At 44.2% G+C, this 25,527-nt stretch overlaps 1 protein-coding gene across 5 annotated transcripts in view; it reads right to left on the reverse strand.

The window, feature by feature from the left end:
• TLCD4 (TLC domain containing 4) overlaps positions 1-24,095 on the reverse strand; it is a 74,457-nt gene extending 50,362 nt beyond the window's left edge. Inside the window, exon 1 of one of the 5 annotated variants that reach the window (XM_074381393.1) lies at positions 23,991-24,095. The gene's annotated coding sequence lies outside the window, so the exon portion shown is untranslated. The other 4 variants (XM_039460903.2, XM_039460906.2, XM_074381392.1 and 1 more) reach the window with 4 other exon arrangements.
• Positions 24,096-25,527: the final 1,432 nt, after the last annotated feature.

Genomic DNA, 25,527 nt, shown 5'->3' on the forward strand with positions numbered 1-25,527 from the left:
TTTTCTGTAGCTGTACAATGTGTTTGTTTTCGGACAAGTGTTATTAAAAAGAATCAAAGGCCAGGCGCGGTGGCTCACCCCTGTAATCCCAGAACTTTGAAAGGCCAAGGCAGGCAGATCACCTGAGGTCAGGAGTTTGAGACCAGACTGGTCAATGTGGTGAAACCCTGTCTCTACTGAAAATACAAAAAATTAGCCAGGCATGGTGGTGCGTGCCTATAATCCCAACAACTGGAGAGACTGAGGCAGAAGAATCGCTTGAACCTCGGAGGCGGAGGTTGGAATGAGTCACGATCACACCACTGCACTCCAGTCTAGGTTACAAGAGGGAAATAGTCTCAAAAAAAAAAAAAAAATCAAAGGTTTAAATTAAAAAGTTCATAAAATAAAAAAGAAACTAAGGCTAATTTATTGAATAAAATTTTTAAATAAATTTAGTGTAGCCTAAGTCTAAAGTGTTTATAAAGTCTTCAGCAGTGTTCAGTAATGTCCTAGCCCTCCACATTCACTCACCGCTCACTGATTAACCCAGAGCAACTTCTAGTCCGGCAAGTTCCATTCACAGCAATTGCTTCACACAGGTGGTATACAATTTTTATCTTTTTTTTTTTTTCTTTTATTTGGACACAGGTTCTCTGTCATCCAGGCTGGAGTGCACTGGCACAATCATACCTCACTGTAACCTCAAATTTCTAGGTTCAAGTGATCCTCCTACCTCAGCCTCCCATGTAGCTAGGACTACAGGCATATACCACCACATCCAGCTCTTTTGTGTTTTTTTGAGACGGAGTTTCGCTCTTGTTACCCAGGCTGGAGTGCAATGGCGCGATCTCGGCTCACCGCAACCTCCGCCTCCTGGGTTCAGGCAATTCTCCTGCCTCAGCCTCCTGAGTAGCTGGGACTATAGGCACGTACCACCATACCCAGCTAACTTTTATATTTTTAGTAGAGACAGGGTTTCACCATGTTGGCCAGGATGGTCTCAATCTCTTGACCTCATGATCCACCCACCTCGGCCTCCGAAAGTGCTGGGATTACAGGCTTGAGCCACCGTGCCCGGCCTTTTTTATTTTATTTTTTGCAGAGACTGAGTCTCACTATGTTGCCCAGGATGGTCTCGAAGACCTGGCCTCAACTAATCCTCCCACCTCGGCCTCCCAAACCACTGGGCTTACAGGTATGAGCCACTGTGCCTAGTCCAATTTTTAATGTTTTATACTATATTTTTAACTGTACCTTTTCTATGTTTAGATATACAAATACTTGCTATTGCATAGCAACTGCCTACAGTATTCAGTACAGTAAATGCTGTACAGGTTTGTAGCCTAGGAGCAACAGGTTATGCCATATAGCCTAGGTGTGTGGTAGGCTATTCCGTCTAGGTTTGTGTTAAGTGCACTCTATGATGTTTACACAATAACAAAATTGTGTTAAGGACACATTTCTTAGAATGTATCCCCATCGTTAAGCAACGCGTGACTGTACATGTCTTAACTATCAGCTATGAGAGCCCTTCTCTTCCAGCAGGAGGACTCCCAGAGGCAGAGCCCCAGGAAACAGCACTGCCAGGACTGATGCAGTCTTCACATCAAAAAACAGTCCATCAATCTGTCTCCGGTCCACCATGAGCCAGGCGCTGTGCTGGTGCTTGGAATACAAAATAGGATGACGTGCTTACAGCCAGTAGGGTTACAAAGAAACTGATCCTCACCATACAAAGTGGGAAGTGCAGGGTGTTAAGGGAATGTTCCCTGCTTTCCAAGGAATAAATACTCAGGAGAGGTGACACATAACAGTGAGGAGGTATCCAAAAGTATTTGAGATGAACCAAGAGGATATCTTCTCTTCCATTGAAATCCCAAGAAGATGCTTTGAGGTTGGAGCCCAAAATACTCAGTTCTCCGCCAGGCTCATGCCTATAATTCCGGCACTTTGGGAGGCCCTGGTGGGAAGATCGCTTCAGGCCAGGAATTCAAGACCAGCCTGGACAACATTAACGCGATCCTGTCTCTACAAAAAATAGAAAAATTAGCCAGGTGTTGTAGCACATTCCTGAAGTCCCAACTACTCAGGAAGCAGAGACGGGAGGATCATTTGAGCCCAGGAGATTGAGACTACAGTGAGCTCTGACTGCGTACCACAGCACTCCAGCCTGGGCAACTACTGTGCAAGACCCTGTTTCAGAAAGAAAGAGAAAAAAGAAAGGGAGGGAAGGAAAGAAGAAAGTAGAGGAGGCGGGAAAGAATGAAGGACAGGAGGAGGGAAGGAAGGGAGGAAAAGTCCATTTTAAAGGAAATTGACTTTAAAAAAAAAAAAAAAAAAGACTCCATTCTACTAGGTGAGGTTAGGATTACCAGCCTTTCCTCACCAAAACACAATCAAAACACTCTCATTTTCCCCATTTGTGATTCCTTTGTAAATACAGAGATTCCTTAGAGAGTATCTCAAAATCACCAGTGCCACTTCCATGCACATACACAACCGCACTCCTTCATTTTCTGATATAATCACCCAGTGAGAACCACTGCCGTAGTGTTTTGCAGTTAAAATCCTTAAAAAGAAGGGGAAGAGGTCTGTGCGTCTGTCTTTAAGGGCAGCAAAGAAGGCGGAAGCTGGGAAGAATGCCCCGCTTACACTGAGCGTTCCTTTTCCCGTCTCTGGCAAGCTCCCTTTCCTATTCCCCACATTGATTCCAAATATTCACTGCTCTCAAATCTCTAGTTCTCCCTCTTAAAATAGATGAGGTTTCTTCCCATTTCACAAAGAAAATGAAGGCTATCAGGCATAAACACCTTTAACTTGGCAATGTTTACTACCTCCCTCCGACCCCACTACCTGAACCTCTTCTCTGCACACTATAGGTTCTGCCTTGCCGCACGCGCTGTACCTTCAATAGTGCTTATACTGCGTGCAACTAGATTCCACCACCTGCCGCGCACCAGCCCTGAATGGTCAGCCACCCTCTGGATGGGCTCCATTTGGGCATCCCAGAGGCTCTGCAGGTTCTACTTGGCCCAAGCTGAACTTAACCTCAACCAGCCCTTCTTCATGGTGTCATACCTCAGTGAATGACATGGACATCCACAACACTGCCCCATCTTCCAACCTGGAACAGTTCAGTCATCCTTGATTCCTTCCTATACTTCACCTTCACAAATAACTGACCAACAAATCCTGATAGATCAAAGGATACCAAGTGATGGGCAGTTTGATTCCAGCAAAGCTCTGAAAGTTTCTTATGAAAGCCTTATCAATAATACCAAAAAAAGTGGCTAGATTAACAAAGTTAGTGAACCCCACAGCTAGCTGAAAAACTAGAAGCAGCATGTAAAGCAATGATCCAAAGTAGAAATGAGAAATATCTGTTGATATTTTATACAGTTTTCTCTTTTTGGCCCTGTTTTAGTAAATATTTTTTGTAAGTATTTGTATGTTTATTTAAGCTGCATATAACACAGAGCTGGGAAAGACAGCTAATACATTAGATTAACAAAAATCAGGTTTCAATATTATCTTTGTTAGCTGAAATAATGAATCCCAATCATAAAAGCAAAATATAATAATTTGTTTAAAGGCAATACCAAAGAATAGGACTTGGCACAACAGCCATACACACAAGACCATAGCATTGTAAGTGACAGAAATCAAAGAAAGACAACAGTAAAATGAAGACACTAAACACACACACCAAAACAAACAAACAAATTTCAGGTGCATTTATACTCAGATAGTGTGAAAGTACATCCTTTGATCAAGTATCAGTCCCACTTACTCCCAATTAATCACATACCAAAGTACCTTTAAAGTAGGGTAAAGATAGTAATCTTTAGAAATGGTATCATATCACAAACAGCCAAGAGGCCAAGTAATGCTAGCTTGGGAACAAGATTTCTTTAAAAAAAAAAAAAAAAAAAAAAAAAAACTTGAGAGCAGGCCAGGCTCCATGGGTCATGTCTATAATTTCAGCACTTTGGGAAGTCAAGGCCAGTGGATCGATCACCTGAGCCCAAAATTCAAGACGTCAAGACCAGTCTTTTGCAACATGATGAAACCCTGTCTCTGCAAAATATACAAAAAGTAACCAAGCGTGGTGGTACAGACCTGTAATCCCAGCTACCTGGAGACTGAGATGAGAGAATCACTTGAGCCCAAGGGGCGGAAGTTGCAGTGAGCCGGGATCACGCCACTGCATTCCAGCCTGGTGACAGAGTGAGACCCTGTCTCAAAAACAAAACAAACCAAACATTCCTTGAACATTTAAAGAGGTGTTGTGGCTGGGCGTGTAGCTCACACCTGTAATCCCAGCACTTTAGGAGGCCAAAGCCGGAGGGTCACTTGAGATCAGGAGTTCAAGACCAGCCTGGCCAACATGGTGAAATCCCACCTCTAGTGAAAATACAAAAATTAGCGGGCGTGGTGGTACGCACATGTTGTCCCAGCTACTTGGGAGGCTGACGCACAAGAATCACTCGAACCCAAAAGATGGAGGTCGCAGTAAGCCAAGATCACGCCACTGCACTCCAGCCTGGGCCATGGAGCAAGACTCTGTCTCAAAAAAAAAAAAGTATACAGAAAAATGAGAGCAGGAACTTACTCCACATCACTCAAATTGGCACAAGTGGGCAGTTTAATTTAAAGAACCACCTTCTAACCCTTTGGAAGTATCCAAGCATCTATCATGGAAGTGGTAAAAGCACAGCTGGGAGGGTTGCCTGTGGAAGGCGGGGTTCTAGTCTAACTTTCAGAGGACTCTGGAAACAAGATTTGGGGCCTAGGATTGAACTTAATTTTGGTATTCAGAAAGACAATTTCTTATTCCATTAACTTCTTAACATTCTATCAATTATGTCAAAAATCAAAATCTCATAGGGAAGGAAATGTTAAGAAGATAAACCATGATGGAAAGTACACAGGCCCATCGAAGTCTTGATTTTGAGTCTCAGTTCTACCATTTGCTAGCTGTGTGACCTTGGAAAAATTACTAAACTCGCCTTAACAGAACCTCAGTTTCCTCATCTGTAAGGTAGAGATAACAATAGTACCAACCTGACACGGTTGTGATAGGAAATAAATGACATAATGTTTCTTTGGCACTTAGTACTCTGCATATGGTGTGCACCCAGTCTCTGCTTCTACCACCGTCCACCTCCAGCAACACACACGACATGCAATCTCTGGGCCTGTAGTCTCTCCAGTCAGGGAAAACAAAATCATCCTACGGCCACCAGCTCCTAGACCCCTAACTCATGCCTGTTTTCATCAGTCAACACTTAAAACGTAGGCAGTGCCCACTGCAGAAATCCATCCTCTACCACGTTGAGTACCTCTTGTGCTTCGAAGTTCCTTCCCAGCACCTCACCCGCTCCACTTCCCACAACCTTCCACTAGGGCCCTTGGAAATGCTGCTCCACAACCAAAAAGTACTGCCGTATCCTTGGTCTCTCCTCCGAGCATTCTCAAGACACCCCTCTTCTCCCGCAACTCTCAAGGAGCAGCTGCCTAGCCTCTCATACTTGAGAGTCAGGAAATGGCCCTAGTACCTCTTCCCCCTCAGGCCTTATTCCTCCATTCCCCTACCCATTGCAAACACCCATCTTCTTTTTCAGTCCTGCCATTCAGTTATACCACCCTTCTCTCTTCCTGTGATCACATTCTAACTTTCCAGTCACTTCTGCATATTCAAAGACAGCCCTGCCATAGTCCTGAATAACTTCCTGCCCATCTGATGGTTCTGCATCTCCTAGACAGCTCAGTCCATTATCTTCACCTGGAATGGCATGTCTTCCATGCCACCATACCCACCCACGAACCTTTACTGTCCCCTCCGCATCATTTTTCTGCCTCCAAAATAACGTTTCAAGTATCCCCTTTGTTGACCAGGGCCTTCTTTCTTTCAAGCTTGTGCAGTATTACAACATTCTCTGCCTGCTGACCTCTCAGCTTTTTCCCAACCCATTAGCCCTATTCTCTCGGTACATCCGTCTTTAATCGGCTTACATCCCAATGCCCATCATTTCCACAGCTCTCTAACACTCAAATTCCCTTTCCATTGCCAAGAGCTGGCAAAATCCTAATCCTGGATGTGCCCAACTATTTACTCAGCAATGAGTCCGGAACAAGCAGAGCTCTGTTGCAGAAAGTCACACACCAGAAGAAATTGAAGCCACTGTGTGTGAATTACAGAGGGATCAGACAGCCCTCAACACCACCCTGCACTCCAACCATTTGCCACTCCAAAAAGCCTCTCAGAGTTCACAATAAAATTCCCAAATTGTCCTTATTCTTTTCAAAACACCATCCATCTACCCCATGCTCAGGAAATGACCCCCATCCTACTTCACCAAAAAGTAGAATGTTGGATATGAAAACACTCAATATCCCACACTACCAACTACACAAACTGCCTCCACCTGTAACCGTCTGTCTCCTCATCTAAGATCGGTCTCTCTAACTTGTGCACTTTAGATCCACCCTTTGCGGCATTCTTGCGAACCTTCTGCTCCACATTATCCTTTACTCGCTCCCTCTCAAATGGCTCTTTTTCTATTGGTTCTTAAACAGGCTCAAGTTCTCAGCAAAAACAAAAATCAACAGATTCACCACCTCTTCTTCAATCTTCTTTTTTCTTTTTCTTTCTTTTTTTTTTTTTTAATAAAGACAGGGTTTCACCATGTTGGTCAGGCTGGTCTTGAACTCCCGACCTTAGGTAATCCGCCCGCCTTAGCCTCCAAAGTGCTTGGATTACAGGCATGAGCCATCACGCCCGGCCCAATCCTCTTTTTCATAGTTTCCCTCTCTTGCTTGAACTTTTACACTTGTGTGCACTCTCTCTCCACTCTTTTACAAAGTTCTAGAAATATTTGCCTGTATTCTGTCATCATTTATTACCTGACACTTCATCACACTCCACTCTTGTCCCCATCCTCATCACTCTCCTGGAATAGCTGTTGCTAAGGTTAGCAATGACTTCCACGTGCAGCTTTCATGTTACCTGACCTCTCCGCAACATCAGATGCCGACCATTTTCTCCTTGAAATGCTTTCTTCCTGTACTTCCATAACGCCACATTTCCTCTACCAACCACTAAATAATACAGTTCTTTAAGACTCCAGACCATCTTCTATCTACTTGTTTCCTATGTAATTTCAATTATATTTGTGGCTTCAGTTACCACTTAGAAGTAGAAAATTCTAAAGTTTAAATTTCATCCTAGATCTCTCCTCTGAGCTAATGTATACAGCCTACTGCTACTTGATACTACTACATGGCGGCTCAAAGGCATCTCAAACCAAGCTCATAACCTGACCCCTAAACTTGGTCCTCAGCCAGATTCTTCAACTCAGTGAATGGTTATCACCAATTGTCTTAGTCTGCTTTGTGTTGCTATAACAGAACATCTGAGATTGCATAATTTATTTTTGTTTGTTTTTACATGGAGTCCCACTTTGTTACCCAGGCTAGAGTGCAGTGGTGCAATCTTGGCTCACTGAAACCTCCACCACCTGGGTTCAAGTGATTCTCGTGCCTCAGCCTCCAGCACAGCTGGGATTACAGGCGCATGCCACAAGGCCAGGCTAATTTTTTGTATTTTTGGTAGAGATGGGGTTTTGTCATGTTGGCCAGGCTGGTCTCGAACTCCTGGACTTTAGTGATCCACCCACCTTGGCTTCCCAAATTTCTGGGATTACAGATGTAAGCCATCACACCCATCCTGGACCGCATAGTTTATACAGAAAACAGGCTTATTTAGCTCATGAGTCTGCAAGTTGAGAAGTTCAAGGGCATGGTCCAGGCTTCTGGCAAAACTTTTGTGCTAAGTCATAGTGGATAAAGTCAAAGAGGAAGCAGACATGTGTGAAAAGACAAAACCTGGGTGGCATCCTGGCTTTCTAATAACCTACTCTCAAAGGAACTAATCCACTCTCGCCAGAATGAGAACTCACTAGTGTAAGAACACCACCAAGCCACTCATGAGGCATCTGCCCCAGGATTCTAACACCCCCTACTAGGCCCCACCTCCCAACATCAATACATTGCAGATCAAATTTCAACATGAGTTTTGATGGGGAGAAACCATAGCCAAACCACAGCAGCATACATTCAGATCTGACAGCCAGAAACCCAGGAGTCAGCCTTGATAACTTGCTTTCTACACCTTCCTGCTCTGCCAGCATATCCAATCTGCTACTAAGTCCAGTGAATTATACTTCTTAAACGACTGTCAAAAAGATGCATTTTCTTCTCAAGCTACTACCATCACACTCTGGACTGTCTCCAAACTGGTCTCCTTAGAGTGGAGAACAGACTGGAGGGCTACAGGGGAATCTTTTCTAAAAGCTGTCTCTGATCATGTCACTTCCTTACCTACCCTCAACTTAAAACCTTCATTGATTTCTCAATGCTCTTATAAGAAGGACTCCACCTTCTGCAGCCTCAGTTGGCACCTGCTCTCACTTAGTGCATTCCAGCTAACATGGCCTTCTTTCTTTTCCTTAAAGATGCCATGTTCCCTTTCTCCACAAGGCCTGTGCACATCCTATTCCCTGACTCCCATCCATACCCCTCCACTCCCAAGTTAACACCCATGCTTCTTCAGCTCTCTGAGCTCTGTCAACAGGTCAATTCCCCCATTCTCTGCCCTCATGCTGCATGTCCCTCTCCTTTGCAGCTGTGACCTACACATATGTTTCCTTCCCACAGTGGAATGTATGCCCCATAAAGGTGGGAAAATATGGCCACTTTTCCCCTCGCCATTAAATCCCCATGCCCAACACAATGTCTTCCATGTAATTTACGCTCAATAAACATGTTAAATAAAACAGTTATAACAACACAACACACATACTCCTACATGTGCTTTCCATTCTGCCAGTGTCTCATCAGTTACAGATTCCTTGTTCTACCAGTGTAATCATGATACAGAAAAAGAATTTTCTGAACTGACAACTATAGTATTACAGCATGAAAGTATATTGACCTCAAAATTATTCTCACCTCCAAATATGTCCAAAAGCAAAAGGTTTACAGTATTTATCTATTATAAACTCCTTGTAACATGATACATATTCAAAAGTTTCATGTATAACCTGTAATTGTACTTTGACATTCTTATCAACTATGAAAGTACTGATTTATTGACTTATTTACCATCATCAGTAGCCCTAACACTCTAGGATGTAAAAGTCTCTAGATGCAAACTCTAAGTCATTTGTAAATAAGCACATCACTGCAGAAGATGAGCTATTTACCAAGCCAAACAAACAAAAAACCCTAGTGAAAAAAGGCATATCATCCCACACCCATTCTGAGTTTTGTCTGCATTTTCATATAGGTAGTACACTGTAATTATCTATCTCAATGTTAATAAAATGTCAAAAAAATGACCAAAGACATTGAAATCTTAGTAAAGACTAACTGTCACACCACCCACTTTTGACTTTTCAATCATGTAAAAATTGTAAAGCATCTGAAGGAATGTATATAAAGCTCTCAGCTAACTGCAGGTATGGTTTTTTGCTTTTTGTTGTTTTAACTGTATGTGAAGAGATATACAGGGAAAAAGAATTAGGAGGATAAAATGAAGGAAACACTCTACCTCTTTTTCTTTCCTGAGCATCAAGTTCAAGAACCATTAGCCTAAGTGTAAAAGTCTACAGGAAGCCAGCTGCATAAAAGTCAACCCAACTTCTATAAATCCTCTAATATTCTTGGCACTGAATAGGTCTTTATTTTTCTAATAGGCCTTTATTTTTCTCATAATTCTATATAATTATTATAACCCTAGCACATTAGATTAGGAAGGAGGCTAACCCCTGTTCTCTAAACTGGGTTCTGTAAGTGTCATCCCTTCTCAGCAAAAAAGTATCCATACTCAAAGGCTGGGGGTGGCCCCACCTTGCTACCAAAGCTCAGAGAACCGCTCTGACAGCTGAGTCACAACGCTACTACACATTTCTTTAATCTAAGACTTCTCTTTAGTATAGGATGCACAAGGAAAGATGTACCTATGCCTTCAAGGAATCTTTCTCTGATCCAATTCAGCGCTTTTCAAATTTTCATATCCCAGGCTCCCCACCACCCCCACCACACACACACACACACACATTCTGCTTATTCCTACAAGTAGGGAAGATTTTGTAGTCCTTCTATAGTTTGTTTTGTGAGGGCAAAATCGCTCCTTTGATATTTTTCAAGCAACCCAGAGTCCCCACGCCAAGAGATTCTAACACACCAAGGGTAAGAGGCTATCCCACCTCTTTAACACCTCCCTGAAAATTTCTGCTCTTCCAATAAATCATTTCTCCCACTGGTATCCACAACACCTAACTAGTTCTCCCTTCCATTATAGGTACAGTAATTGAACAAAACTTTTATTCCTATTTTCCTAGCTTACATTTACATGTTCTAGCTTTTAACTTAAAAATTAATATAATTCACCTATTTTGCATCAACTTTTTATCTTTTGTCTTATTTTAAATTTTTTTATTTCATTTTACATTTATTCCTTTACTTAGGGTTTGTTTTTATAATGCTTAACAAGCAGGAGACTGATAAAAGAAAAAGGCCTTCTTGGCCGGGCTCGGTGGCTCACGCCTGTAATCCCAGCACTTTGGGAGGCCAAGGCGGGCGGATCACGAGGTCAAGAGATTGAGAACATCCTGGTCAACATGGTGAAACCCGGTCTCTACTAAAAATACAAAAAAATTAGCTGAGTGTGGTGGTGCACGCCTGTAGTCCCAGCTACTCAGGAGTTGAGGCAGGAGAACTGCTTGAACCCGGGAGGTGGAGGTTGCAGTGAGCCGACTGCACTCCAGACTGGTGCCTGGTGAGGGAGTGAGACTCTGTCTCAAAAAAAAAAAAAAGAAAAGAAAAAGAAAAAGAAAAAGGCCTTCTCTATCTCTCTCTTCAGCTCCTCTGCTTCTCAATTCCCAGCTTACTGAAGAAAATACCCTTGGAAATTCAGGTCATTTTCTAGGCCTTATGGCTCAGAGTACACATGTGATTTACATGACAAACGTTGCTTTCTAGCATCTCACTCCACTTAAAACTTTGTTTTTTGGTTTTTTGTTTTGTTTTGTTTTTTTGACATAGAGTTTGCTCAGTCACCCAGGCTAGAGTACAGTGGCATGATCTCGGCTCACTACAACCTCCACTTCCCAGGTTTAACCAATTCTCTTGCCTCAGCCTCCCTAGTAGCTAGGATTACAGGCTCACTTAAAACACTTTTATAAGGATGTCTTTGTTTTTAAACCTATGAGTTACAATTACAGCCACTGAATTTTTGATAAATCAGAATGCCTTCAGCCAGTAAACAATAGTAATTGGGAAGTCTCATTAATATAGTAACTGGTGCAAACAGAAAGTAAAGGTTTTGAAGCTTATACAACTTGAGAGCCCAGCTTCAAGAAAATCAACATTTCAAACACAACAGTGGACTCCAGCCTCGGAAGGAGTGTATGCTAGGAAGAGTCCCTGAAGCTGAAGCAGGAACCAAGTGGTTCTCTACTGTCTGGGGGGACTCTTGGGAAAGAAGAGAGAGGTTCTGCAGCCCGCCTTTTCTACCTATAAGCATCTAATGTACTTATTTCCGTATCAATGCTCTTCCCTTCCTGGAGGGATCTCAAAGGAGCTCTCGGCTGGGAACATCTCTTGGCTTTTTGCCAACTCTCTAGACAAAGTATGATTTTCCCCAAATATATTTTGTTCTTTTTTTAAAGGGATCACTCAGTCGCCTGCCAAGCTACTTAGGAAGTAAGAACCGACGGAGTCAGGGAAGTGCTTCTCACCTTCAAATCATGGATCTCATTACCCGGGAAAGTCCTTAGGATAAGGGAAGGGACTAAGGTAGGGCTTTGCCTGCTGCCTTATACTTTCTTTTCCTTCTTGTGCCTGTTCCTCACAGGAAACAGAGTGACGTTAAATGGGTTAGAGGGGCTGAAGAACAAGTCAGCCTATTTCTCCCACTTGTTGGGTTCTCAAGACAAAATCCACTCAGCTAGACAGAGACCTAGAATCAAAACCCAGTTCCAATACTTACCAGGTAGCCTTAAACAAGAACAACGCAACCTGTGTGACCTGCAGGTGCTTTAAAATGGGGATGCGAATGCCTGAGGGAAAGACAGTTACGTGGCATAAGTGAGATAATCTGTTAAATGCACCTAGCACAGCTCCTGGAACATGTAGTCACTTGTGGTAAACCATTTAGTGGCCATAAATTCCTTTGCAACCGTGACACTGCCACTCCAATCCCCCAATCCAGGGTGGAGTCTATGTCTCTGCACTGTGAATCTGGGTTGGCCTTGCCAACTGCTGACAAACAGAAGTCAACAGAAGAGAGGCTTGCGGGGTTCTAGAGCCCAGGTGGGACGTTAAAGACTCTTGGAGAACTGCCCTGAGACCATCATGTCAGGAGCCTATCTAGTCTGTGGGAGGATGAAGGCCACAGTGAGAAAACTGAGGTTGCCCAGCTGACGGCCAACACTCAATGTCAACTACCAGCCAAGCTGGCAAGCCATCTTGGGTTCTTCAGCCCAGCTAACCCTCTATCTGAAGGCACCCACTTGAGAGAAACTGTAACTAACACAGTAATTACCCAGCCAACCTACAGAAGCACAGGAAATAATAAATCACTGCTTTAAGCTACTAGGGTCTAGGGATGGTTTATTTGGCAACGGATTAAAATACCGCTCAATAAAGAATAGTTCTTAATATTACCAGCCCCTCCCCTCTTTTTTTTCTTGAGACACAGTCTCGTTCTCTCACCCAGGCTGGAGTGCAATGGAGTGATCTCGGCTCACTGCAACCTCTGCCTCCCAGAATCAAGCAATTATCCTGCCTCAGCCTCCCGAGTAGCTGGGACTATAGGCATGCACCACCATGCCTGGCTAATTTTTGTATTTTTTGGTAGAGATGGGGTTTTGCCATGTTGGCCAGGCTGGTCTTGAACTCCTGACCTCAAGTGATCGACTTTCCTCAGTGTCTCCCAAAGGGCTGGGATTAGAGGTGTGAGCCATCACATCTGGCCTTTTTTTTTTTTTTTATAGAAATGGGGTCTCACTATGTTGTCCAGACGATCTCAAACTACTGAACTCAAGTGATCCTTCTGCCTCAGCCTCCCAAAGTGCTGGAATTACAGGTCTGAACCACCATGGCTGGCCTACTAGCCCTTTCTTAACTAAGAAATGTTACACCTATTTAATAGTTCTCCAATGGTGCCAAATCATACGGGGATATGATATTCTATATTTGAAGGAATGTAATCATTTCCTTCTTCATTCAATCCTTGGCCTAAGGGCCCTGTAGGTTGTCTACACTTATGATCTAACTGGACAATTTGGTGGCTAAAATAAGAAGACAGCCAAGGAGTTTCTAAATTCTCTAGGTGGCCTTTTATCTTCTTACCTAGGGTCCACTCGACCCAAGGGCTAGTCTCAAGGTAGCAAGTTGTCTCCATTGACTGCTCACAGTTACACATGGAACTCCTTGATCTACTCTTTCCCTCCTTCTCATGACTAGTCTTAAAAATGCTACTCGAACTACTTTGACAGTGGTTTCTTTTCTAAGCTCTTCCCATAAGACTCATTGCCTAAAACTACTTCCAACTGCACTACTTCCTAATAAACATCATACTTATCTACCTGATTCAGGTTTGACACTGCCAGATAGTCAAATAATCTAAATATGGCAACATGTTTCCTTGAACCACTTCACAGCCACATTAGATAACGTGCAAAACAAATCAGATGAGCCTTCATCACATCACAAACTTCAGGCGTCCTCAAACTCATGTTTAAATTCAGGTGTAGTAAGTCACATAAAAGAGCCTAAGCTTGGCCCACAGACTTTACAATTAAGAACTGTTTTCAGGCAACGTTCCAAGCATTTGGTGAATGTGGTCATGGAAGTTCAGAACCAGATGACTCATGGGAAATGAACTTTCACTGGCTTTATGAAACAGAGTCAAGCTGGCCCAACTTGGAGACCTCTAAGCCCTGGTGACATTCTCACACTGTACAACCTATTAACAAGTTTAGGCCAGGTGTGGTGGCTCACGCCTGTAATCCCAATGCTTTGGGAGGCCAAGGCAGGCGGATCGCAAGGTCAGGAGTTTGAGACCAGCCTGACCATTATAGTGAAACCCTGCCTCTACTAAAAGTCCAAAAATTAGCCGGGCATGGTGGAGCGTGCCTGTAGTCCCAGCTACTGGGGAGGCTGAGGCAGGAGAATCGCTTGAATCTGGGAGGCGCAGAGGTTGCAGTGAGCCAAGATCGCACCACTGCACTCCAGCCTGGGTGAGACAGCGAAGCTCTGTCTCCCAAAAAAAAAAAAAAAAAAAAAAAAAAGCAACCTTAACCTCTCAAGACTTCTTAGCATGACGGCTCTGAGTCTTTCTAACTTATGGGATTGATCAATGTGAACAAGTACCATCCTTTTTGTGTGGAACAAGTATAGGGTGGTGGTTTTGTTTTTTGGGGTTTCTTTTTAAGAAAATATTTTGCCCAGCCATTATTATAATTCTATTAAGTTAATGCCATCTAAAACATCCTCATTTCTGATTTCAAAAGTTACAGACCTAGTATTCTGTGGGTTTTACCTATAGCAATTCCACTCAACTTGTATATTCTGTACTACTTTGTGGAAAAAACATCCAGAAACAAGATCACATTGCTGTTTGTCATTGGCCATGTGTCCCTTTAGGTCTTACAGCTATTTCTGGATTAAACCCATGAACCTACACCTCACCCTACTGACCTTTCACTGAGCAGTTCCCAGGCATGATACCCCTGGCTAGCACTGAGCAACCTGATATGTGGTGGCATCGTACAGCAAAGTCACTGGGTTTTATTGTAAGATACTGGGAAGATTGTTTAGATGCTGGCCATTGCAAATGCAGTGTTTTCTTAATGAAAACCCAAAAGAGAAATTTTTTCTCACTTCCTGGAATCAGGAATAGGTGGGCTTCTCTGATTTGGTTTCTCTTTTGGACACCCTGAAACTTGTTACGGATCATTCTCCTCTTCTCTTTGCTGCTGGAAAGCTTATATCCAGAACTTTCAGCAAGGAGAAATCAGGACTTCAAAATACACTAACCAGCCCCAGGTACATTTCCATCTGCTTTTCCTTCTTTACACTAAGTATACTTTATCTTGTCATCATGTGCATCTTTGTAAACAATTTCAAATCCTATTTGAAACAAAGGGGAATATGCCTGTAATCCAAGCACTTTGGAGGCCAAGGCGGGCGGATCACCTGAGGTCGGGAGTTCAAGACCAGCCTGACCAACACGGTGAAACCCCGTCTGAAAAAAAAAAGAAAGAAAAAGAAACAAAGGGGAATACAAATCAAACTAAAGCTACTGTAGTCAATGTGCATGCCTAATCCCCCTATCAGACAGTGACCTCTAGTAAGCAAGAAGGATGCACTGCCCCACCTTGAAATCCCTATAACATCCACTGCTGCATTTTCACTGCTGAGTATTTGGGGGATCAAATAGTAGAATATGTTCAATGTTGATAACATTGTGTTACTTGAATTATAAAATAAGCAGTATACTAACCAATTGGTCTTTTACCCTCAAACTTTCAAACAAGTTTGAAAAGATGTGCCGTATTTACAAGAGTGTTTATTAAAGCATCATTAGAAATAACCTCAAGGTCCACCAACAGAAATATGGTTAACTATACATATACTATCACATTACTGACATTTAAATGAAAAAGGTGATAAAGAAGCAAGCTGCAAAATAATAAATTTTTCAAAACTAAATAACTCTGGACACATTTTGCCACTTGTAGAGAAAAAGTCTAGAGGCCCTAACCCCCAAAACTGATAACTACACGTGTTTAGGAGGGAAACTAGCCAGGGTGGGAGCTGGAGGAGGAGGCAGAGGTGAATTTTCATTCTCTTAAATATTGACTGCTTAGAATTTAATAATGAGCTAGTCTTACTTTTGCAATTAAAAAAAAAAAACTACAGAAAACATTTAGAGACTTGTGGCTATAAAGCATTCTCAAATCTTTAAAATGCCAAATGTCTTGAGGGTTTGGTTCTTTCTTCTGGCTCCAGGTGATCAAGCCTTCCTCTTGGCCTCACCCTTTCATCCTTATCTTGCCCTGGATTCCTCCACTTTTCCATAGGCCATGTAAGAAACTGATGTTTGGGATCACTCACACAGGTTTGAAAAATATGAAAAGGGCCAGGTGCAATGGCTCACACCCATAATCCCAGCACTTTGGGAAGTGGGCAGATCACCTGAGGTTAGGAGTTCGAGACCAGCCTGACCAACATGGAGAAACTCCGACTCTACTAAAAACACAAAATGAGCTGGGCGTGGTGGTATACACCTGTAACCCCAGCTACTAAGGAGGCTGAGGCAGGAGTATCACTTGAACCAGGGAGGTAGAGGTTGCAGTGAGCTGAGATCACGTCATTGCACTCCAGCCTGGGCAACAAGAATGAAACTCCATCTCAAAATTAATAAAAGTAAAAATATGAAAAGGGAAGGAAACCTCATTCTAAACAAAGCTGTAGTCTTTATAAGTCCTTACATGTAACAAATTATAAAGCATTTAAATTCATAACTGTCTCAATATTTTTACATGTAATGGAGCAAAACATGTTAATTGAGCAAGACTAGTTTTAAGAATCATGTCCCAGGCTAGACACAGTGGCTCAGGCCTGTAATCCCAGCACTTTGGGATGCTAAGGCAGGAGGATCCCTTGAGCCCAGGAGTTCAAGACCAGCCCAGAGCAACATACTGAGACCCTATTTTTTTTTTTTTTTTTTTAGAGACAGGATCTCGCTCTGTTGCCCAGGCTGGAGTGCAGTGGCCATTCACAGGCGCAATCCCACTACTGATCAGTATGGGAATTTTGACCTGTTCCCTTTCCAACCTGGGCCAGTTCACCCCTCCTTAGGCAACCTGGTGGTCCCCCGCTCCTGGGAGGTCACCATATTGATGCTGAATTTAGTGCGGACACCTGATCAGCATAGTGCACTACAGCCCAGAACTCCCTCAGCCTCCTGAGTAGCTGGAACTACGGGCATGCACCACCGCATCTGGATTTTTTTTTTTTTTTTTTTTAAAGAATCACGTCCCTAAACACTTTGTAAAGAGAACTTTTAAATTTGTTCAAATTTTTTCATCAAATGAAAATTCCTTCCTCCTCCCATTCCACTAAATACATATACACCAAATAGGGAGTTTAATTTTCAAAGATATTTTAAGCCTATTTTGAGAAAACTAATCAAAATTAATTTGACCAAGAAAGTTTCTCTGTCTCCCCAAAATTTTAAAGTTAAATTAAAATAAATGTATCAACTCAACAGTGGCATACCATTTGCCATGGCAGAATTCAATGAACAGTAACATGGTACAAGCCGGGACTCAGAATTGAGCTCCATGGACTCAGGTGGACACCACAAAACAATTGGTGGGGGACGGAGGTGGGGTGGGGAGACTCGGGGGAGAGTGGGGCTTGTCAGAGGTAACAGAGAAACCAGAGTTGAAAGCATTCAATAAACACAAGGGTGATGAAGGGGGAAGTCAAACATTGAAAACATCAACTAAAGTAAGAAAATCTGGCAAGGCAGGGTCAAGGGGAGGCTCCAACTGGGTCAGAGTATCAATGACAAAAGCAAGCGGTCATTAAGCCACTCTGACACCTGTATACTTTTTTTTGTTTGTTGTTGTTTGTTGTTGTTTTTCGACAGATGCTCTATTGCCCAGGCTGGAGTGCAATGGTGCAATCTCGGCTCACTACCACCTCTGCTCCCCGGATTCAAGCAATTCTCTGGCCTTAGCCTCCCAAACAGCCGTGACTACAGGCACACATCACCACTTCCGGCTAATCTTTGTATTTTTTTTTTTTCAGTAGAGACAGGGTGGTACCACGTGGGTGGGCCGAGCTGTTCTCAAACTCCTGACCCCAGGAGATCCGCCTGCCTCAGCCTCCCGAAGTGCTGGTACAGGCGCGAGCCCACGTGCCCACCCGCCTGTGTCCTTTTCCTCCAGGCTTTGGTTTACTCGCTGCTAGGAATGTCAGGTGCTGTAGCCAGATGTCGATAATGACAAAAAGGAAATCAGAAGCGCACAGATAGACTCTGCCCTTGATTAACGCCAGGGCAAATACTGGAATTCACTCACAATTGCTGGTTGCCTCGCCACTTTCTCCAAGAAGCTGTTTAGGTGACCCCAAAGGCTATGAATGATGATTGGAATCTGATCACAGATCTTGAAACAGACTTCTAAGGAAGTCCCGACAGTCTAACTCTTTTATAAAACGTGATAAGAATATTTTTCAGGCCGGATGCGGTGGCTCACTGTGATCCCAACATTCTGGGAGGCTGAGTCGGGCAGATCACAGGAGTTCAAGACCAGACTGGCCAACATAGTGAAACTGTCTCTACTAAAAATACAAAAATTAGCTGGGGGATGGGGTGGGGTGCAGGTGCCTGTAATCCCAGCTACTTGGGAGGCTGAAGCAGGAGAATCACTTGAAGCCAGAAGGCGGAAGTTGCAGTGAGCCAAGATTGTGCCACTGCACTCCAGCCTGGGCAACAGAGTGAGACCCTGTCTCAAAAAAAAAAAAAAAAAAGAAAAGAAAAGAAAAAATACTTTGCAAATTCTCTGAGAGGCAAGCAGCCAACTTACTAATGAGTTTGATCAGCAAATGGGATTTCAAAACACATTCCATCCGCTGCTCTCTGCTCAGACTTCTCAGAGCTGTACGGATGTGTGGGCCTCCTCACTGCCCCTGCACTATGAGCCCCTCTGCTCCTCATCCAGCCATGAAAGCGGACATGACCTAAATTCATCAGCCAAATTGGTCTGGGTCCATTTGTCTCCTCATTAAACCTAGAGAGAAAGATCTTACTGCTCTCAAGAAATCTGCTTACATCTCCAGGTTTACTCCTTGTACATTTCCTCTTCCTTAAAACCAATCATTTTGCTTTGAAGTGCACAGAACTGGTGGAAAGTCCCCTCTTCTGTATCTGTCCCATCATTTCATCTGTGTGAGTTCTGCACCTGTCAGAAACAAAATGATTCTCCATGCTCCCTTCTGTCCCACCGACAGGGATCCACGTTGTGCTCAATCAATTCTATGCCCCCCAACACCTCCTCCAGTATCCAATCCCCCACCCAGCCTGATGCACTGCAACCTGTTTTTCCACCCATTGAGCAAGTAGTTTCCAAATAGTGAACTGTGATCCACTAACACGTTATGAGTTTTTAAGAACACAGACTAGAAACAAATAGAATAGAAACTAGTTTCACATACACATATTCTTGCTACATCCTGGGCCTCAGTGTAAAAATGAATTTTGTACTGTTGTAGTCTGAAAATGTTTGAAACACTGCTTTAGACAAGCCTTTGTCCACCTAATCAAACTCCACCCATGATATTGGTCCCGCTGTCCAGGACTCCCTTCCTCCAGTACTGGCTCAAGCTCTGAACAGCATTCCATGTGTCTTCTTCATTAGCTGTTTTCAAAAGCTTTGGCCTTTTGCATTGGTTCAGAAGCTCCTTCTTATCTATCCACAGGATTGCCTTCTCCTTGAACAGACCAATGTTCTGAACAAAGAAACACCTTTTGCTATTCCTGCCTTATCCTGCCTGATCAAATCTGGGATCTGCTTGCAGCACATTTAACCGTCTCACCAGGAATAACAAGCCTCAGAGCAGTAGGCCTCCATTTCTTTGTGTGCAACCTTTCATCCTCAAGAAAAAACATCACCAGAGTCACTCTGAAAATACCTTAGACTTTCTTACAAAATTAGCCTTACTCTCCTGCTGTAATGAGTCTCTGGTGTAATCCATCCAGCGCCTGATACCAATCAATGCCAGGTGAATACAGCTCATCCCTGATGTTCAGTTAAAGTCTGTTTCCCATCTTTGAGAACAGATGGTGACTCCACCTCCATACTGCTATCTTCTTCTTCTCACAAGGCAAATGGAAGAAAAAGCACAACAAGGTGACTGCACTAGTTTGGTGGCATCCTTTCCTCTCTCAGGGATGAGGGTGCAAGCTGTCCAGCACAACTCCACCCCAGTTTGGCCCTTTGTCCAAATGCCCACAACTCTCACCCAATTAATTATCTTCCTCAACAGAAAAGCTAGCTTTTCACATCTTTGTGTAGACTGTTCAGCTTACTCTTCTCAAACTGAGTATCTCAGTTTGAGATAATGAAGCCTAAATGAATCTTTAATCTGTAAGATGCGGGATTAATTGGAAAAGAAGGGTGGGGAGAGACACTGTAGTCTAAAGAGTTTCTCACAAACTAAACTGCTTGTTTTCCTCTAATATGTGTTAAGGCCAGCTTTGAGAGAGGAACACGAATGCTGAGCCTCCTTTAGAGCACCAAGGAGGACAGTAAACAGGTCTGAAACTGTTACCACAGCTGTGCTTGACTCTGAGGAGCCAGAAACACCCAAAGAGCAAGAGGGAGAAGGGCCCATCCAACCTCAGGTACATTCCTAAACCTGCCTATAATTTGTATCACTTCCTTTTTGAAACCCAGCCCCTTTCCCATTTCTCAATTGGGAATCTAGGGATCCTTCACTTCCTCCTAGTTACAGGGAGGACTCTCCAACATCTACAAAGCCACTACTTCTTTCTCCCCACTCCTTTGCAGGGAAGGCTCTTAATCAGTCTAACACTCAGATTTCTGATAGCCCCCTGCTCCCAAGACTTCCCTTGGCAATGAAACGAATTTACCCAGTGGAGACCAGAAAGTCAAGGAAGCCAGGCCAACTCTTGCATCTGTACTCCAGGACCTAGTCAAAAGACTCCAGTGAAGACCTAGCTTCCCCGGAGCTTGCATTAGTCTCAGCCCCTTGAACATGCCATTCCTAGTCACCTCCAAGTATACAGCATTAGTAGCAAAGACCCATTATTCTTCACACCAGGGTAAAGGCGGCTTACAGTGAAATGAATAGAAATGGAAATCTAATACTGTAAATAAATAATGACTGATTGGGCAGCTGGGTCAGAGGCATCCAGCCCAGACAGGTAAAACTCAGGCAAAATCACACAGTAAAGATCCAAACTCCAGGGAGAGGTAATGGGGCAAAAGGGGTGGCAGGTGTAGGAAAAAAAGGCACCCTAAAATAATTATTCTCTGGGTCATCAGATGGCACAGGAGGGGCGTGGTGAATAAACTAAAATTCATGGTTCCTCAGCCATTCTTTCAAATTTTCTAACACGGCAGGAATACACTTTTCTAATTTAGTTTCACCCATACAATTTAAGGAAAAGATAAGCAAGGATAAAAATTCCTCATATATAGCACACTTAAAAGGCATCTGGGATTCGCTAACTTATTACCTTAATCGGCTATACAAAGATGAAGCTACAGTGGAACCCACACCATGTGCTCTCACGGGAGTATCTCACTTAAAAACACCACAATCCGAGGTCCATTTTTTCTCAACTCTCCATTTGTGACTGCATGAAGATTTTACTAAAATGACAGCTTTTTTCCTATTTCGCATATCAATCCCTAACGTCCACACCATCTCTTCCATCTTCTCCAAACTGGTATTTGGATTAAACATTATCCAAGATTAGTGTTTCAGGTCAATTTCGTAATTTCACATAAAGGTGTGCACCCCATTAACACTCAAGTGTGTGTACAATTAAAAATACACAGACCAGCAACAATATCTCGTAAATGAACTGCAAGTGTTGTCACAGAGATTTTCCTGCCGTCTTGGAGGGGTAGGAAAATGCTGGCATTACGAATCCCAGTTCATGGCTGGGTAAACCGAGGCACTTAGTTTAATAAACTTACCAGGGGTTACAGTGGTGGAGCTGGAAATAGAAACGAATCCCTCCCTCTGACTCTCCGCCTGGTCCCTTCCTACCAGACTTTGCAGTACTCGGTGGCTAAAAATGGGACCCACTTGAGAACTGCAAGGGTAAATAGGAGCTACTCGTTTCGGAAGGTGGCGGCGGGGGAGGCGGACTTACCCACTTGATGCGCCTAATTGTGTGTGGGCTCTAACAAGAAAGCTCTCCCCGGATGCCCAAACGTTTGCACCCACCCGCTTCAAGCTCAAACCCGCACCGCCAGGCAGACAGGGCAGCCCGAACTGTGCAGCCCGAGAAACGCCGGAGGAACGCAGGGCGCCCAGGCGGCGCGGGGGCTGCGGGCCCCGGGACACCCTCTGCTCCCGGAGCGACGCCGTGGCCCGCCGGGCGGGGACGATGCCGCGCCGGCCGCACACACCTGCCGGAGCCCGCCCCGCAGCCCCGGGCCGCCTCCCGCGCGCCGGACGCCCACCCAGCCTCCCGGCGCAGGAGCCCTCGGCCGCGCTAGGCCAGGGGCGGGAAGCCGCGGCGCCCGGCTCTGCGGGCTGCGCTCGGCGGCCGGCGCCGGGGAGCCGCGGGGCGCCGCGAGCCCGCCCTCCTCCCCAGCCCCCGCGCAAACGGCGTCACCTGTGCCGAGTCCCGGGGCGAGGGGCGCGCGGGCGGCGGCGGCGCGGAGCCGGGAGAGGCGGCGGGTGGCTACAGGCGTCCGGTCATCCGGCCCGGCTCGAGGGCTGGCGCCGGCCAGGGCCGCCCCGCGAGATGCTGGCGGGAGCCGGGGAAGCCGCGGGCTCCGGGCCGCTCGGAGGTGCAGTCGCCGAGGCTCCAGCTACCGCCGCGGCCGCCGCGCCCGCCTGGACTGCGGGCTCGGGTTACCGCAGAGCGGCTCCTTAAAGGGGCCGCGGCCGCTCGGGCTCCGGCTCCCGCTCCGCGCCGCTCAGACCCTGGCCAAAGTGGGCGGGGCCCGAGGCCGGCCGCGGGGCCGACCTTCGTGTGCTGGAACTTGGGTCCCGGAAAGGGCCCGAAAACGCTAACACCCGAAGTCGCAGCGGAGAGATCCTGGAAGCTCACTCCTTGCCAAGGGCAGAGGGTGCAGTTCCCGGGTTTGCCAAAGCAAGTCACAAAACTTGCCAGTGGGGAAACTGTGCGAGCCCGCCCCCGCAGCGGTCAGTACCTGGGCTAGCCACGTAACCAAAAATCTTCTTAGATTATGAATTTACATTCTGCCTTAAATGCTCAAATACTGCGTGAGTGGACTTCGTGGTTAGATCATCAGAAAAGAGATGAAAAGGCAACTGCTGGTTTTTCTTGCCACGTCTGACACGCTCGAGTCCCGCCAGTTCTTGTTTGGGGCTGCAGGTGCTTACCAAACTGGGTACGGGGCGTGTGTGGAAGAAGCGTGTTCTCTGGAGCACCACCTCCGGAATTCCTGAAAAACACTTTTATGGGTGCACCAGCACTCCACCTACACCCGGAACCCCTCTGCTGTCGGGGTGTGGAAATTGGATTTGAATATTTGGTGCTGGCTGAGAATTCCAAGTTGCCTGGTAGATAAAGTTTGACATTAAATAGATCTTCTGACCTGTTCTATACAGCCTTAAAAGCTTCTGCATTAACTAGATATAATTGTTTGAAACAAAATAATGAAGAGGGACATTCAGTCTATTATAATTCGCAGAAAGCAATCACAAAGCCTTTTCTTGAAAAGAAGTAAGTTCTAAATAAATAATTTGTAAACACTATCATTGATAACAGGATATTTAAATGTAAGAAATATCAATAGAGCTAACAAATTTCCCCTACTATATACATGCACAGAAAGACACACATACGTGCTGCAGATTTAGACCAGAAGATACACACAAGCTCATATAAGCTGTCCCTGTATTTTCAAAGGAGAGCAATAGAATTTAAATCAGAACCTGAAATTCTGTGCGTTTATTATTAAAGTTGTGTGCCTTTCGCTAACGGAAGCTCACTGAGGCTCAATTTCTTCATCTATAAAATGGGAATAATAATTCGTAGTGACTCTGAAGAACTGGACTGACATGGAAAAGACAAAATCTATGCGACGAAACAGGGAGGGACAGAAAATGCCCTGCAGTCAAGCAGAGAGAAAAATCCTGCAGGTCCCCAAGTGCATGTTCCCCTTTTCCTCCTCAAAACTCTCAGGACTTACCGGGCACCAGTGCTCTTTGACCACACCCTGTCCCATCATAGTTCCTTCACGATATGTGCAGTACCTGACAACTTGGGTTTGCCCAATAGCTACCTTGTGCACTCACATAGCTATTTCAAAACTCCCCGTGGGCAGGATGGGTATATGGGAACATTTGTGGAGTCAACCCAGAAACTATAGATTTCACAGTGTCATCTCAAGACTCTGTGTCAACACTAACTCCTATAGAAACTCTCCCATGCTTGTCTCTGGTGGCCGATAGTAGTAGCTCTGTTCTTTCCTGATAAATGCACCATCATTATCTTTGGTATGCATAATTCTCTAACATCAAGAGCAGTAACCAAGGCCAAGTAATACAGAAATCCGCTATACTCTATTTCGCAGTATATTTCTTCATGTTAGGCCTCTGCAAATGCATTAGGAAATCTGTAAGATTGTTTCTGAGATTATACAGAACCTGTAAATGAATATCTCAAGGATAAGGCTTGAGCTATGAGAGGAATTCAGTAAATAGTAGTTGAATGTTGAAACTTTTAAACTAATTAAAACTCAGTGACCTTAGGAGTCAAATATATACATTAAACGTATATTTTTCCTGAAAATTTTAGGGTAGCTTAACCTCTGTAAAAACATCCAGTTCAGGCCGGTCAAGGTGGCTCACGCCTGTAATCTCAGCACTCTGGGAGGCCGAGTGGGTGGATCACCTGAGGTCGGGAGTTCAAGACCAGCCTGACCAACAGGGTGAAACCCCGTCTTTTTTAAAAAATAAAAAAGGGGAAAAAAATCCAGTTCATTATTAACATTTAAATCTTTATTATCAATTGTTTCACCAGTATTCCCTTTCCAAGATACATTCTCAAAATTCTGTATTTACCATACGAAGTTTTTCTGCATTTTAAATTGGATAAAGACTGAATTGCACTTTTCATATTTTTATTCACTGAAGCAGTTCAAGCAAACAGATCAGAGAAATATAAGCATTTATCTACACTTGAAATGGGAAAAAAATACATAAACACCATCATGCTGCGTTAATTTTTGTACGCGCTTTTTGCATATTTTATTATCTGTGATATCTTTTCTATAATGTATGTGTATTGTTTTTGTTTGCATTTTTATTTTTAGAGAAAGTAATACACATAAGTGAAAAATCAAATGATTCTTAAAGGCTTATAACAAAAAACATCAGAGTACCATCAGCCCCCTGCCCTGCTTCTCCTCGCCTGTCTTCACCCTACATTCCACACAATCCTACCAGGTTCTTCATCTCCGAAATGATAACCTTATAACAGTATTTCTTGATTTTCAGTTTTACACATTATTTATTGACATCCTTATGGTATTTGAGGATTTAGGTCTTTTACCCACCACCGCAACAACTTTGCCCTCATGCTTCCTTCCAACATAACCATATTACAATGTTCACTCAAATCAACAACTAGGGGGCAGGTGCAGTGGCTCACGCCTATAATCTCAGAACTTTGGGAGGCTGAGGTGGGCAGATCTCCTGAGGTCAGGAGTTTGAGACCAGCCTGGC

The sequence above is a fragment of the Saimiri boliviensis genome, chromosome 11, assembly GCF_048565385.1.
Source record: "Saimiri boliviensis isolate mSaiBol1 chromosome 11, mSaiBol1.pri, whole genome shotgun sequence".
Taxonomy (NCBI): Eukaryota; Metazoa; Chordata; class Mammalia; order Primates; family Cebidae; genus Saimiri; species Saimiri boliviensis.